General features: G+C 44.3%; 1 long non-coding RNA gene across 1 annotated transcript in view; it reads left to right on the forward strand.

The window, feature by feature from the left end:
- Positions 1 to 801: 801 nt before the first annotated feature.
- The window catches only part of LOC310683262, a 56,956-nt gene continuing 43,032 nt past the window's right edge, over positions 802 to 14,725 (forward strand). The window contains exon 1 of the long non-coding RNA XR_014514335.1: positions 802 to 930. This is a non-coding gene — a long non-coding RNA (uncharacterized lncRNA). The remainder of the gene's footprint in view (positions 931 to 14,725) is intronic.

Below are 14,725 nucleotides of genomic sequence, written 5' to 3' on the forward strand. Positions count from 1 at the left end.
AAATTTCCTGAAGAAGGGGACATGACATTTGTCAAGTTTTAGTTGCAAGGAGAAGTCTCATAGAATTCAGGGGTGGTGATGAACTGGACTCCTCTTAAACAGGCTCACTTATTCTTCTCACTTTGAGAACTGCAGTTATGTGAAGGAAGAAGGCAGGCGTTGGGATCTGAACAGGAAGCAATGGCAGGGGCAAAAACTGCAAGAAGGAAGCATCTAATTAAAGCTTCCGGACACCTCTGCTGACAGAGATTTGCCTCCAAGTAAGCTTTATAGACTTAGCAGTTCGAAAGCACATCAAAGTGCAAGTAGATAAATAGGTACCGCTCCGGCAGGAAGATAAACGGCTTTTCCATGTGCTGTTCTGGTTCGCCAGAAGCGGCTTAGTCATGCTGGCGACATGACTCGGAAGCTCTACGCCGGCTCCCTCGGCCAATAAAGCGAGATGAGCGCCGCAACCCCAGAGTCGCCCATGACTGGACCTAACGGTCAGGGGTCCCTTTTCCTTTGCCTTTAAGCTTTACAGAAGAATCCTATCTATGGAGAAGGGAATTGCCATTAAACATAACTCTATAGGAAATGCTATTTTTATTCTTCTCCCAGCTGACTGAGGGAAAACAATGCTTCAAAAGCACTCAGGGATCTGAGGGCAGAAGGGGCACTAGCTTAGAAGAAGGGGGTTATGGGATAAATGGAAAGTATTCAAGTGGGTGGGCTGCACCACCACCCTGGAAGAGTGTCAGCACTGGCCTTTACAAGAAGTCATCACATGGCTTGAGACTTCGCTTTGGCGTTTTGGCGGCATGGATTTCATCACCTGCTTCTGCTCAGCTGAGTGCTGGGGCTTCAAAGGATTCTGTGGTTACTATAATGGTTGCACGATCCAGCTTAAGGATGATGCACCAATATATTTGCATCTCTGAAAAGCAACAGGTAAATTTGACATTTTCTCATCCAGGTTTGAAGTGCCTCCCCTTCTCCGGCATCCGTTATAAAACAGGCTAACGGTATTTCTAAAATGCACGGCTTCAACTGCTGTTTCAGAGCGTGGAGGTTTTTAAAAAATGGTTGCTGTTGCTGTTTTAAATGCACTGCATAATACGCCCAGTTGTAGAAGACGAAACTCTATTTTAGCAGATAAAAATCCCAGCTTTAAGATCTCCCCTCGCTGCTGGTCTCGAGAGAGAAAATGTTCTTGGCGTTTTCAGATGATCCAGAGAAAGCTGTTCACTTCTCCATAGGCAACTGATAAATTACCGTACTGTGACACCTCCCCCGCTGTCCGAGCTAATGATCTCTCTCCAAACAGCCGATGTATTCTGGAGGGTTGGAGTCGAGCACTTCACGGCTGGTGCAGAGAAATAATCACAGTGAACTTCATCTCCAGAAAAGGGCCATGGGTCTATTTCATTTTTATTAGCGGCAAGATTAATAGGGCCTGGGGTGCTTTTGTTTTGCTTGGTTTTAGTGCTGAGAAATCTCCCAGCCCATCGTTTGTTTTCAAACCGTTCCTATAATCTGACATTAATAAACCTAATTTGGAAAGCTCCAAAAAGCAGTGCACTGGATTTCCCCCCACACACAAACAGGTTAAGAGCTTGTTAATAGCTTGCAAGATATTGCACTGGGAAGTCTGCTGCAGAATATCTGATGGGAAGAATGTAGTGGGCCCCATATGTTTGGGAATTGGAGAGGACTCATGAGAAGCACAGACAGATGAACTAGTCTCCTCTGCAGCTGAATTCTGGCTGCCCCCTTCCCTGATGCTTCTGTGGAACTGTGTAGTATATAATGGGGGCAGGAGACTGCCTGGTGTGGCATGTTCTTAAAGAATGCCTCCTCTGGTTCTACAAATCTCCCTGGCTTCTCTTATTCCCAAAGACCTGGCCTCTCTTTGCCTTTCACAATAAAAACCAGACAGTGTGTCATCATCGTCCTCCACACACCCCTGCCTTCTTTGCCCTCCTTGTTGCTCTGTTGTTAAAATGCTCCTTCATTCATTACTGTTAATACAATCAGTGCTATTTTTTTAAGGAGAGGCACACTTGTGTTTTGAAAACCAGGCAGTATGTATCTCATGCATTTCCTTGCCATTTTATATTCCCTGGGTATTTTATTACGGAGGGATATTTGCATGAAAATAGCATTTTTCTTTCACAAGGATTCATCTGCTCCTGTTTTCTGCAGTCCCTCAGGATTTTACAGTGGATGAGCATTGTGTATTCCTGATGCTGTCACATACACACACAAAAACACCCAATTATTTAAATTATTGTAACTTGTGTGGGTTTATTTTTTCCTTCATGAATTTGCTGTTCCGTCAGAGCTGCACTGAGCTGAAATAGACAGTCCCAGGCAAGGCAGTCGGTTTAAATTGACAGCAAAAAAAAGATCCAAAAGATCTGGATGGGACATTTCTCTCTTGCAGGGCACCATATGGAAGAAAATGGGGTCAGGAAGTCAAGTCATGCACATTTCCACTCAAGAGAGCTGGTTCCATCCTAGGCTTAAGGCTGAGAGCACAAAGTGACCTCAGACCTGCCATACTGGGCCACACCAAGGATCCTCTCTCTAGCCGATCTCTCCAGGTTGGCCACCAACCTAGATGACTTTGAAAGAGGATTACGCAAATTCATAGAGGAGAGGGCTATTGATGGCTCTTAGTCATGATGGAGGCAGCAATGTTTTTGAATACCAGTTGCTGGAAGCCACAGGAGGGGAGAGGGCTCTTGTTCTCAAATCCTGCTTGCAGGTTTCCCACAGGCATCAGGCTGGCCACTGTGTGAACACAGTGTTGGACTAGATGGGTCACTGGCCTGATCCAACAGGCTCTTCTTATATTGAGTCGAGGCAGAATCAAGACTGGAGTGTGCATGATTTTTTTAAGAGAAGGTGCACAGAATTTTCTATGTGATTCTGCCTGAGGCTTTCATACATCCATACTTATATTTCCCAATCACCTCATGAGCATAGCCAGAATCCATTGCTTACTTGGCCCCCTCCTTGCTATTCCCCTTAGCGGTGTTGGTCTTGTTAAGCTCCTCTTCTCTGTTCCTGTTTGTGCTACACTATATCAGTTTCTTGTCACAAGTGGTCTGTATCAATAGCCACATAGAAAATGTGCTTAAAGTACATTATTGACCATGGATTTCCACCCTCCCTTGCTAACTTAATTGCAACAAGTGTACCCACTTAACACTACATATTGTACACTTAAAAAAGAGACTCCCACGATTTATGCAAGTTTTTAAATCATTTGCAAAACAAGTTCCTTTCCTCATTCTGCTTTGCTCACTCCAAAGGCAATTTAGTTCTTGAACCATCTAGCTTTTGTCATGCCTGTTCATTAGCTATATTCACTTAGCTGCTTGAGCAGCTGTGCTGTTTAATGGAGTTGGGTATAAAAATAAAATACAATAAAATGAGATTAATGGAACTGGAAATGAAATATAATGAAATGAGATCTGCATGCAAACAGTTTTGGCACAGTATATTGTCCCCCTAGCAGAGACTGGTGCATGTCCATTGCTGCAGAAAAACATGGTGGACCCTGAGGCCTTGTCTTCTGAAGTTAGCAATCCCACACATGTGCTCTGCTACCCTCTAGTGGTGTGAGTTTCTCAATCTCTAGCCGATTGAAACACATGAAGTTGTCGATCTAGGCTTGCATTATCCGCTTGGATAGGTGTTGGCTCTCTAAGGTGGAGCACTTGCCATTTGAGAGCTTTGAACTGGAGAAGTCAAGCAACGAACCTGGACTCCTTCTGCAGGCTGAGCTTACGCTCTGCCACTGAGCAGTGACAGCTCTCACACCTCTTCTGTTTCCTTAAAAAGGTACCCCTGCCCATCAGGACCAGTTGTGACCGACTCTAGGGTTGCGAGCTCATCTCGCTCAAGAGGCCGGGAGTCGGCGCTGTCCGAAGATACTTCCAGGTCACGTGGCCAGCGTGGCTAAGCTGCATCTGGTGAGCCAGCACCAGCGCCGCACACGGAAACACCGTTTACCTTCCCGCTATAAAGCGGTACCTATTTATCTACTTGCACTTACTTGCTTTCGAACTGCTAGGTAGGCAGGAGCTGGGACCGAACAACAGGAGCTCACCCCGCCGCGGGGATTCGAACCGCCGACCTTTCGATCGGCAGGTCCTAGGCTCTGTGGTTTAACCCACAGCGCCACCCACGTCTGTTTCCTTGCTAGATGCAAATAGTTTCCTAAGTGTCCTGTGCAAATCAAATTGATAAGAGTGAGCTCAGGGAAAGCCACGTTTTAAAAATTGCATTTATACACCACCCTCTACCTCCAAGGTGCTCAGGGTGGTATGCATTTTATCCTCACAATAACCTGTGAGCGGGGCCAGATTTAGGTTTGATGAGGCCCTAACCTATTGAAGGTAATGGGGCCCTTTATATGTCCAGCTGTCCTTTGTCAACAACAAATTGCCACTGTTTTTTGTCTTGAATATATGCTATATGGTAATCTATGGACCTAATAGGTATCTAAAGCCATCTGCACATAACAAAAGCCTAGCAGGCGGAGCCCATTATTTACATCATAGGAGCCTACACAACACAAAACATCATTGCTGTATGTAGGTTTTATTTTATTTGTTTTTTATCTTATATTTTGGAAATGTACATCTAGGTTTTTTTCCCTTTAATTTTTTTGGGGGCCCCCAAGAGAATGGGGCCCTAAGCTATAGCTTGTATAGCTTATACATAAACCCAGCACTGTGAGGTAAGTTAGTAGTAGAGACTGTGATTGGTGCAGGGTCACCCGAGTGAGTTCCATGGCTGAAGTGGGGATCTAAACCCTGGTCGCTCAGATCCCAGTGTGACACTCTTAACACCAGTGCTTTTTTCCCAGGGGGTACTCAAGGGTACGCAGTACTGGCATTTTTTGTGGTTAAAAAGTGTGGCAATTATTGTAACAACTTCATGGTGAGTACCGGCACCTATTTCTCTAGGGGGGGAAGCACTGCTTACCACTATTCCACACCTGGTTCTAAGCAAAGCTGTTCACAGCCCTTTCTCAGAAGGAGAGAGGGGGAAAGGGGGAAGAAATCACCTCCTGAAGCATGCAGATTCCTCTCTTGCCTATGTCTTTCTCTGTTGCCATTTGGGTAAGAGCAGAGCATGAGCTCTCTGACTTCCACACTAGCCTGCCTCCTCTCCATTTTCTCTGGGGGCTCTGTAGTAAAATCAGGAGGAGGAGGCATGACCTTTGCGAAAGGGCAGTTCCTGCGTCAGCAGCGTCTTCCACTGTTTCATGTCATGAATCCCAGAAGGCAAGGGGTGTGGATTCCCAGGCCCTCGACCTTTTCTCAAACCTGCTGGCGCTGCTCAGCCTGCAAATTGCAGTGCTCACCTTGCAAACAGGAGGGGATTTCTAGGCAGATCTCCTTCAAAGAGGATTGCATGAGCTGGTGGCCCATAATTAGACCCGCTTGGATTGGAGGACTGCCGTTGGGATCTTTCTGTCCAAGAAGGCAGCTGTCACCCTGCCTTTGCTTTGGCAGGAACTCGGTGCTGCTGGTTTTGCATCCTTGTTTCCCCCTCGGCATCTCAAAAAATACCTAAAGACCCTGTTCCCTCCACCACAAGACACAACCCTGGTATCTTTAACAGGTCTTAGTGCTGCAGTGAGGGGTGGAGGAGAAATTCAGTTTTGCCTTTTAATGAGAAATGATCCAAGTCACACTTTTCCACCCAATACAGAAACCAAAATATGATTCTTCTAAGAAATGTGCAATTATCTGAATTTTTCAATTCAGTTCTTCAACCAACCCATGTGTTTTTAAAATTGTATATATTTGGGGAAAGTGTGCATTGGAATGTATCCATTGGTCAAAATAACACACAAAAACGCATTCTGTTTGGGGAAAGTGCGTACAAAAATGTGTATATTAGTCAAAACTGCATACAACAGCATGTATATCAGGGGAAATTTGCATCAAAGTGCTGATGAATTTTCATGAGGGTTTTAAAAAAAAAAATTAGATAATTGATGTGGAAATGTGAAGAAATGGATTTAAGATTGTAAAAATGAGAAACTGAGAGAAACTCAGACTGGCACATTCATCCATCTCCCGTTGTAACTTTACCTTTCAATTCAATTTCCCTCTTCATTACAGAATCATAGGATTGTAGAGTTGGAAGGCACCCAAAGGGTCATTTATTCCAATTCCCTGTAATACAGCAGAGAACAAGCTTCATCTTCGATGGGACAGCCCTTCAGATACTTGAAGATGATTAACCATACCCAACTCCTTCAACTGCTCCTCATAAGGCTTGGTTTCCAGACCCTTGATCATCTTAGTCAATCTTTACTGCACACATTCCAGCCTGTCAATATTCTTATTAAACTCTGGTGCCCAGAACTGGACACGGGATTCCAGGTGGAGTCTGACCAAGGCAGAATAGAGTGGCACCAATCCTTCCCTTGATCTGGACCCTATACTTCTGAGGATGTAACCTAGAATTGCATTAGCTCATGTGGTTGGGGTGCGGGGAACAGTAGTGGCTGGTGGGGCAGTGCAGGGAGTGTGGTGTTGCTCACCTGGCCTCCCAACACTGCACAGCAGTGAAGTGGTGGGGAGATCCATATGGCATGGGCACAGTGACAGGAGCATCAGAGATTTCCACTGCCTACTGCCTCCCCCTCTCAGTAATGGGCAGAAATTCATGGTATTGGGAAGCCAGCTAAGCAACAACACCCTTCCCATGCCACCCCACCAGCCACTTACTTGAAAGGAAGTCCCAGTGAGATAAAGGGGGCTTACTTTCTAGTAAGAATGTCTACCTGCTCTCCTTCTACCCTACCACTTCCAACTAACAGTCACAACTTTTGACAGCTCTGGGTTGCTCCAGGTGGGCTGAACTGACCCAGGCCAATCCAGGGCTACTCCAGGGTTAATCTAATCCACCCAGGTCCTGAACTGGCCCATTTGGTCTGGGAATGGGCCAAATCTGGGACACAGCCCTAGCATCAATAATAATAAGAATAAGAATAATAAGAATAATAATTTATTATTTATACCCCGCCCATCTGGCTGGGTTTTCTCAGCCACTCTGGGCAGCTTCCAGCAAAATATTAAAATACAATAGTCTGTTAAATATTAAAAGCTTCCCTAAACAGGGCTGCCTTCAGATGTCTTCTAAAAGTCTGCTAATTGTTTTTCTCTTTGAGATCTGGTGGGAGGGTATTCCACAGGGCAGGTGCCACTACCAAGAAGGCCCTCTGCCTGGTTCCCTGTAACTTGACTTCTCACAGCGAGGGAACCACCAGAAGGCCCTCGGCACTGGACTTCAGTGTCTGGGCAGAATGATGGGGGTGGAGACGCTCCTTCATACCCTGCAAAAAACAAAACTCACATAAACACATAGATTGTGTGGCTGCGTTTTTTAATTTCCATGGTGTAAAGTAAGTGGAGTCTCTCTAAAGAGAGAGAAAGTTGAATCTGGCATTACAAAGTCCACATCAACGCATTGCTGGAACCAATTCTCTTTCCTTGGAGGCTGTGAATGGCCATCAATCACTCAGTCCCCCTTTCTGAAGGAAGAAGGAAATGGGTTCTGGGAACCTTCTTGAGGAGTGACAGAAAGACAGAGCGAGGCAGAGCCTTTGGGTGGGTGCTCTGTTGCCTTCCCCATTGCTTGACAGAAACGGCTTCAGAGCCAAACAGCTGCAGTCCCAGGGAACCTGTCAGCATCAAGCCAGGTGCCAGCGGTAGGTTTATTAAAAAGCCATGAGAGAATAATTAGATTAAAATGCAACAAGTCAAAGATGACGAATGGAGCATGTGCAAAAGCTTCCCAGGGTGTTAACTGTTTTTTTGTGTGTGTGTTCTTGATGATGCTAGAAGCAAACACCACCTGCTTTGGACTCTGAGTAGACTTGCCTGGGAATTACTTGATTGACAAATACACTTAAAACATGGTCAGAATGTTGACTGCGAAGTGCCCCTTGGCATCTGAATAAAAAGGCAAAGTGTAAGACGTAGAAGAAATGTTGGGATGCACAACATCAGCCCAGGGTTTAATCCTGCTGCTTGTGACTGTATTTTGAAGCCTTTCTGCTTCCCGGGTGTTGCCTTCAAGCAACATTAGAAGGGTCTCCCTGAATGAAGAGTTACATCCAGCAGGATACATAGGTAAGCAAATCCTCAGAGACCTTGATAACATTAAAGCACCTTTAGGAGAGAGTTATATTTGTTGGAGTCAGATTTGGGATAAGCATCATTTCTGATCATCCTTGGTGAAAGATGAAATGCACTCAAAATAAGACATAGATGATATTTATAGCCCTCCCTGCTTAGTAAAGTTATTGAAAGTGTCTTGTCACAATGCTGGACAAATTGTGGCAACTTGGGGTCTTTTGTTCATATGTGGTGGTCCTGCCCATGAGTACCCTCCTTTAGGGTTAATGTTTGAACTGTACCATGGCTCAGACAATTGATATAAACCATGAGATTGGTCTTTTTCCATCTACTCTATAAATGTCCAATATATTTTGGCTCCTGAGGCAAGCCACAGAATGGTGTTCCCCTCCTCACCAGGGAAGAAGGGGTAAGTGAAGATCTACAACAGAAACAAGGGGGCAGGATAAAGCTCTACATTGGGATCTGCTGCCCCTGTGGATTCTGCCACCTGAGGCAGTCACCTAACCTTGCCTCATGGGTGGGCTGGCCCTGCCAGGACCTCACCAATCTTCAGATATCTAAAGGACTGTCACATGAAAGAAGCAGCAAGCATATTTCTCTGCTGCTCCAGAGGATACGACCTGAACCAATGGATTCAACTGACAAGAAAAGAAATTCTGACTAAACATTTGGAAAAGCTTAGTGGTAGTTAGAGCTGCTCAGCTATAGAACTGACTACCTCAGAAGGTGATGGACCTGGAGATATCTTCACTGGAGAATTTTAAGCAGAGGTTGGATAGCTACCTGTCAGGGATTCTTTAGCTGTGATTCCTGCATTTCAGGGGGTTAAACTCAATTACCTTTTGGGGATCCTACCCAATGCTACAATTCCATTATTCTTTGAAGGACTTCATAACTTACCTGATGATGGCAGCAAGTCTTACAATTGTTCGACACTGGAGAGGGTGACCACTACATCCAGATTGCAATTCATAATTTTAATTTCTGTGCCTCATTATTGATCAAAGTAGCAGGGTTCATTCCACTGCTGTTTTTAACCATTGTGGTCTCTGTAATAACACTTTGTTTCTTGTTCATTTTCATCAGTTGGTTGGTTTCTCTGGCCTCTTTTGCACAACGCCTCCTGCTCCGATAATTCTGAACCTGCCTACCAAGCTAACCATGATTCTAGTTTAGAAATTGTTTCATAAGAGCTCTAAGTCTCCCACCAAGTGGCAGATGCTTTGCACAGGGAAGGTTCTGGTTCTAGTCCAGTGTATCTCCAGGACACAGAACGAGAACAAAGAGCTTGAACTAGGTCACTTTTGGGGTCCCTTTCAACTCTACAATTCTATTATTCTATTTAAAAAAAGCTCTTCCTGCTTCCTAAAAGGCTGGAGAACCATGGCAAGCCACAGCTGGTCACTTCCTCTCCACTTCTTTCTCTCCAACCACAGAAGCGTTTTCTGTGTGGCCTCATCCGAAAGATTGTCACAGCCTCCTGAAAGAGATCTCCATGCTCTCCCCCACCCTTAGGTGGGAAGAAACACATGGCAAAAGAAAAATAATGATTACATGGTTATAAGAAGAATATGCTTGATGTTTGGGTGTCAAATGAAATGTAATTTTGAATGATATTTTTGCCCTTTGAATGATACATCATCCTTCAGAAATGCCACGATCTGCCCCGTTATTAATGCAGTTTAGAATGAGTGGAATTGAAATGATAATGAGTTTCTAAATTAATATTGCAACTTCCCATTTCAGTATTTGATGAGCTGTATCAAAACTTCATTAAATCACTCTCTGTTTTGCCAGCTCTGGTTTATAATCAGGACTGAGAGCATTGAGTCTTGCTCCGGGAAACCAGTTTGGTCTGCAAGCTGAGTTCTGGTGGGCTTGTATGCATGATGGGCTGTGGTAATGGCACAAATAAGGGAGTTAATGATGTGTTTTTCAAAATGTGACAATAACACTTTTGATTGTTAAGTAAATATTGCATGCAAAATTACAAGGCTAACAAGATGCGACTTTTGCTTTCTGGCTTAGCATCGCATCACAGAAATTCTCCTTCTGAACACCTCAGCAGTTGGGAAAGGTATTGGATTTTACACTAACCTTTGCTGCTGCTTTCATAGAGGCTGAATGGCATCTCAGATACAGATACAAAGCCTGCTCTTCATTATTTTGCTTAGGGTTCCCAGCACTCCTGGGCTAACTGGTAGCAAGGGGCTTTCTTTGAACCACTTTCCTGACCCTCTTTCCAGGCCATTAGAGCTGCTTAGGCACACTTCTTGGCCAACTGCTGCTGCTACCTTCTTATTGTGCCTCTTCCACTTCAGGCTGATAAGCCATCCTGAGACACAGGGCTGCAGAAAGGACAACACAGGCAAGTGAAAATGATGGAGTCTGAAGTAGATAAGCTTCCTCATCTTCTGGTCCTGCCGTCATATTTCTCCAGGGATACCAAAGCTCTGGAGGTGCTCCAGATGGAACTTACAGCTGTGAGGATTGTGGGAGGGTGGATTTGGTCAAGGCACGTATATCTGTAGCAGACGACTGGAGAAATGCAACAAGCCTCTGTAAATGGTAGGCTGGCATTAGGACCTTACCAGAACTAACCTATTTATTCCAAACCCTTCCAATATAGATTCCCCCAACCCAATTCCAGAAGTAGCAGAAAAAACTACACTCATTTATTTTCTCACACAAAAAGCCAAGAATAAGTCCCAAATACCTGCACCTCCTCTCCTCAGAAGGAGAATGGGGAATCCCCAACATAGAATCATATCACATCACCAACCAGGTATGCCACATAGTCCTGTATATTCTAGAAGATGAGATGAAACAATGGGTCTACTTGGAGAGAGATGCCATTGAAAACATCCCCACAACAGCATACCCATTTTGCCAAAACAAATAAAAGAAAATTCCCACAAAACTGAACAGGTTCACACAGTCCATGCTTAAAGCATGAAAGGGAAAAGTAGGCAAACTATCCCCATCCCCACTAAGCCCCCTGGCCTGTCACCCACTATTCCAACACACAGCACAAAACCTCCAGATAGAAACCTGGCAAGCCAAAGGCCTACACTCTCTAAAAGACTTCTACTACAACAAAAAACCCATAGCAACACAAGAAATATATGGCAAACTAGGGGACACCCAAATACCTTCACTAACACACCATCGACTACATGCCTTCTTAAACAAACCAGCAGTAAAATCAGCAGCCACTAGGCCCTTGAACAACTTCGAAAACCTTCTCCTGACAGCAGAGGGACATGGCAAACAGATGGTATCCACAATATACAAAATACCTCTCCAAAATCCCACAAACCCCCTTGACACAATCAAAGAACAATGGGAGCATGACGTAGACTATGAAATTAACCCCACCCAATGGACCTCACATTAAGTCCATATCAGCCCAAAGAAGGGAACTCACTCCGAAACTCACCTACAGGTGGTACTTAACACCACAGAAATTGGCACTGATACGCCCAAGAACCTCACCAAGATGTTGGATATGCTGCACCTCCACAGGCACATACCTCCATATGTGGTGGGAATGCCCTAAAATCCAACCCTTCTGGACAGCAGTCCTGCTAGAGATATGCAAAATAACCAATCAGATATTAGAACTCACCCCAAAACTGGCCCTACTGAACATCTTTAAAGATCATAATGACCATTCACATTATTCAGAGCTTATAACCCACCTACTCTCAGCATCCAGAAGCCTCATAGCCAGACACTGGAAAGACCTGTCAGTAGTAAACATGGACTAATGGTATCAAATTGTATGGGAAACGGCCTTACTAGAAAAGCTAACCAAAAACTGAAACTTACCCAGGGACAAATAGAAGAGAACGCCTTCACCCCAGTATGGCTCCCCTTTATCACATACACAGCCCAACAAGACAATAAGAATCTACCAACAGCATACAAATCAATCTGGCTTACCTAACCCAACAAGCCGTCCCTCCCTCACAAATGCAAACAAACCCCAATGCAGCCAGCCACAGACAACCAACACCCTGCCCCCCAATACCTCTCACTACCAAGAAAATGTAATAAACGAATAGAAAGAGAACCTACCCAGCTGACGGGTACATAAAACCCCACACGTACACTATACAAGAGAATATAAACCTCACCACCCCACCCCTCTTCTTCCCCAACCTTATACTGTACTCAACACGAATGTCTCACAACAAATGTAACTGATTTGTAAGAAAGCCTGTACAACCTGAAAATAAGAGACAACACATGTACTTTTGTAAACCAAGAAAATGTTTAATAAAAATAATTTTGAAAAAAAACAACAGTTGGGTTAATGCACATATTAAAATTGGAGGCATATGTGCTCCCACACACACACACCCCAACCTTGGCATCAATTTAGTAACATAGATGAAAAGTTCTAAAAGAGATCTTAAATGCCATTTACATCTCCTGACACAGAAGCCAGGATTAATTATACTAAAAAATAGATTTACATCCAGGCTGGGGACGCCTGCACATCCCTTGTGGGAATCAGTTCTCCAACCCAATTAAGCATATGGCTTCCTACTGACATTTAAATTTACCTTTTTGAAGTACAGGCCAGTTCCCTCTTGTCCTTTTCCTCATGCAGAAAAGCCAATCTGCATACCCTTTCTAATAATACTTTACACATTTGAACACTTTTGCCAGGGAGGTTTTATGGGAGCTTTGTTTTTGCTAGACCAAAATGTATCTTGTTCATTTCCACTTCTTCAGATAGCTTGATGTTGAGATGGGGGAACCATGGTGTACATAGTCATTTTTAAGTTTGGGAAATACTGAACTTGCAGCAAATGAATTGTTGTCCTCCCATTTTACAAGTGGCAAAATGAGGCCAAGAGAAAGGCTGGTCAAGGACATCCAGTTGAGCCCATGGCCAATCCTGATAAATATCATAATTATGCATGTCGCATATCCTTTGTTCAAAGGAGCCATTTGCTCAGAGATTTGGGCAGCCCTTTCCCATCAGCTGATATTCACACTCCTTCAAGGCCTCCTCTCTCCTTTTACATTCATGGCTTGTTTGGAAGAAAAACATCTAGGACGTCAAAAGGCTACTAAGAGAATTCTCAGCTTACTGCAGGAGAGATCAATTGGTGGTTAATCACCAAAAAACTAAAGTCATGGTCTTCGCTAGGAGACACAGACATCACAGATGGGAGATGGACAATCAGCCAATAGAACAGGTCAAAATTTTCAAATACCTCGGAGTAGTTTTCCAGTCAACAGGGGCCTGGGAGGCCCACCATAAATATGCTAGGGAAAAAGCATCTCAAAGCGTCAAAATACTGTCTCGCTTTTACTTTACGAAGGGGGGCAGACATATCCCAGCAGCTTTGGAGGTCTTTCAAGCAAAACCCTTGGCACAACTACTCTACGGGGCCCAAATCTGGACGGGAAATCATTGCCGCACACTCGAAACGGTCCAGTCTAAATTCCTAAGACAGATTCTAGCCGTTCCATCATGCGTACCAAATGCGGCCCTACGGCTGGAGACCGGCCTCCTCTCCGTCGAGACCCGGACCTGGATAAGAACATTCAACTATTGGCTTCGTTTAAATTTAAACCCATCCGGACTATTACCTCTAGTAGCACGAGACGCTCATAGAAGTCGGTGGTCCAAAGTAGTGCATCAAAAACTACTTACATGTGGCCTACAAGCACAGCATCTCCTGAAAGTGGGTCTCCCCAAGGCAAAAACCATTATCGATCAGCGCTTGAAGGATATTGAGCAGCAGAATAATCTGGCCTATATTAAGAAATTTAGTGCTTGGTACGCTTATCTGCCCCCCTCCCATTTTGATTTTCGGGCACCTTATTTGTCTACCTTAACCATTCCAAAACTTAGGCGGGCCTTTACACTGGCCAGACTAAATATGTTACCGTCAGCTGTTCTTGAAGGTAGATATCAAAAAATTCCATTTGAGAACCGGCTCTGCCCCTGTGGAGCTGGCTATGCAGAGACGGCGTCACACGTTCTCTTGTCTTGCTCCCTATATAAAGATCTCAGGGACGAGACCATCACGCCGCTCCTATCTGCCATCCCCGGCCGCTCTTGCGAAGCCAAATTGTGCTCACTTCTAGCCGACCAGAACAGCTCGACAACAGAGAAGGTTGCCAAATTTATCGAGAGAGCAATGAGACTGAGAGCTGGTATCTGAATGATATCAGTGTGGTCACCCGGATTCCTCGTCTGGGTTTTTATGATTATTATCATTATGTTTTATTATTATTATTTTATTACTTCTGCCAAGTTTTAAGTACTGAGATTATTAATTTACCTAGGGCTTTAATAGGTCACAAGATTTTAACTATATTTGTAATGTACTTCTGTTGGTGTTTGTCCTTTGATGCTATGGCCTGTTGGCTATGCAAATAAAGTTTTATTCATTCATTCATCTAGGACGCCAAATTTGGATGTCAGGACATACCAGGCAGACCATTGTTGTTGTTGTTGCTGCTGCTGCTGTTATACCCTGTTTTCATAGACGCACAGAACTGCAGAGCTGGAAGAGATCCCCAAGGATCATCTAGTACAACTT

Source organism: Podarcis tiliguerta (genome assembly GCF_965153285.1).
Source record: "Podarcis tiliguerta genome assembly, chromosome: 8".
In the NCBI taxonomy this organism is placed as follows: domain Eukaryota; kingdom Metazoa; phylum Chordata; class Lepidosauria; order Squamata; family Lacertidae; genus Podarcis; species Podarcis tiliguerta.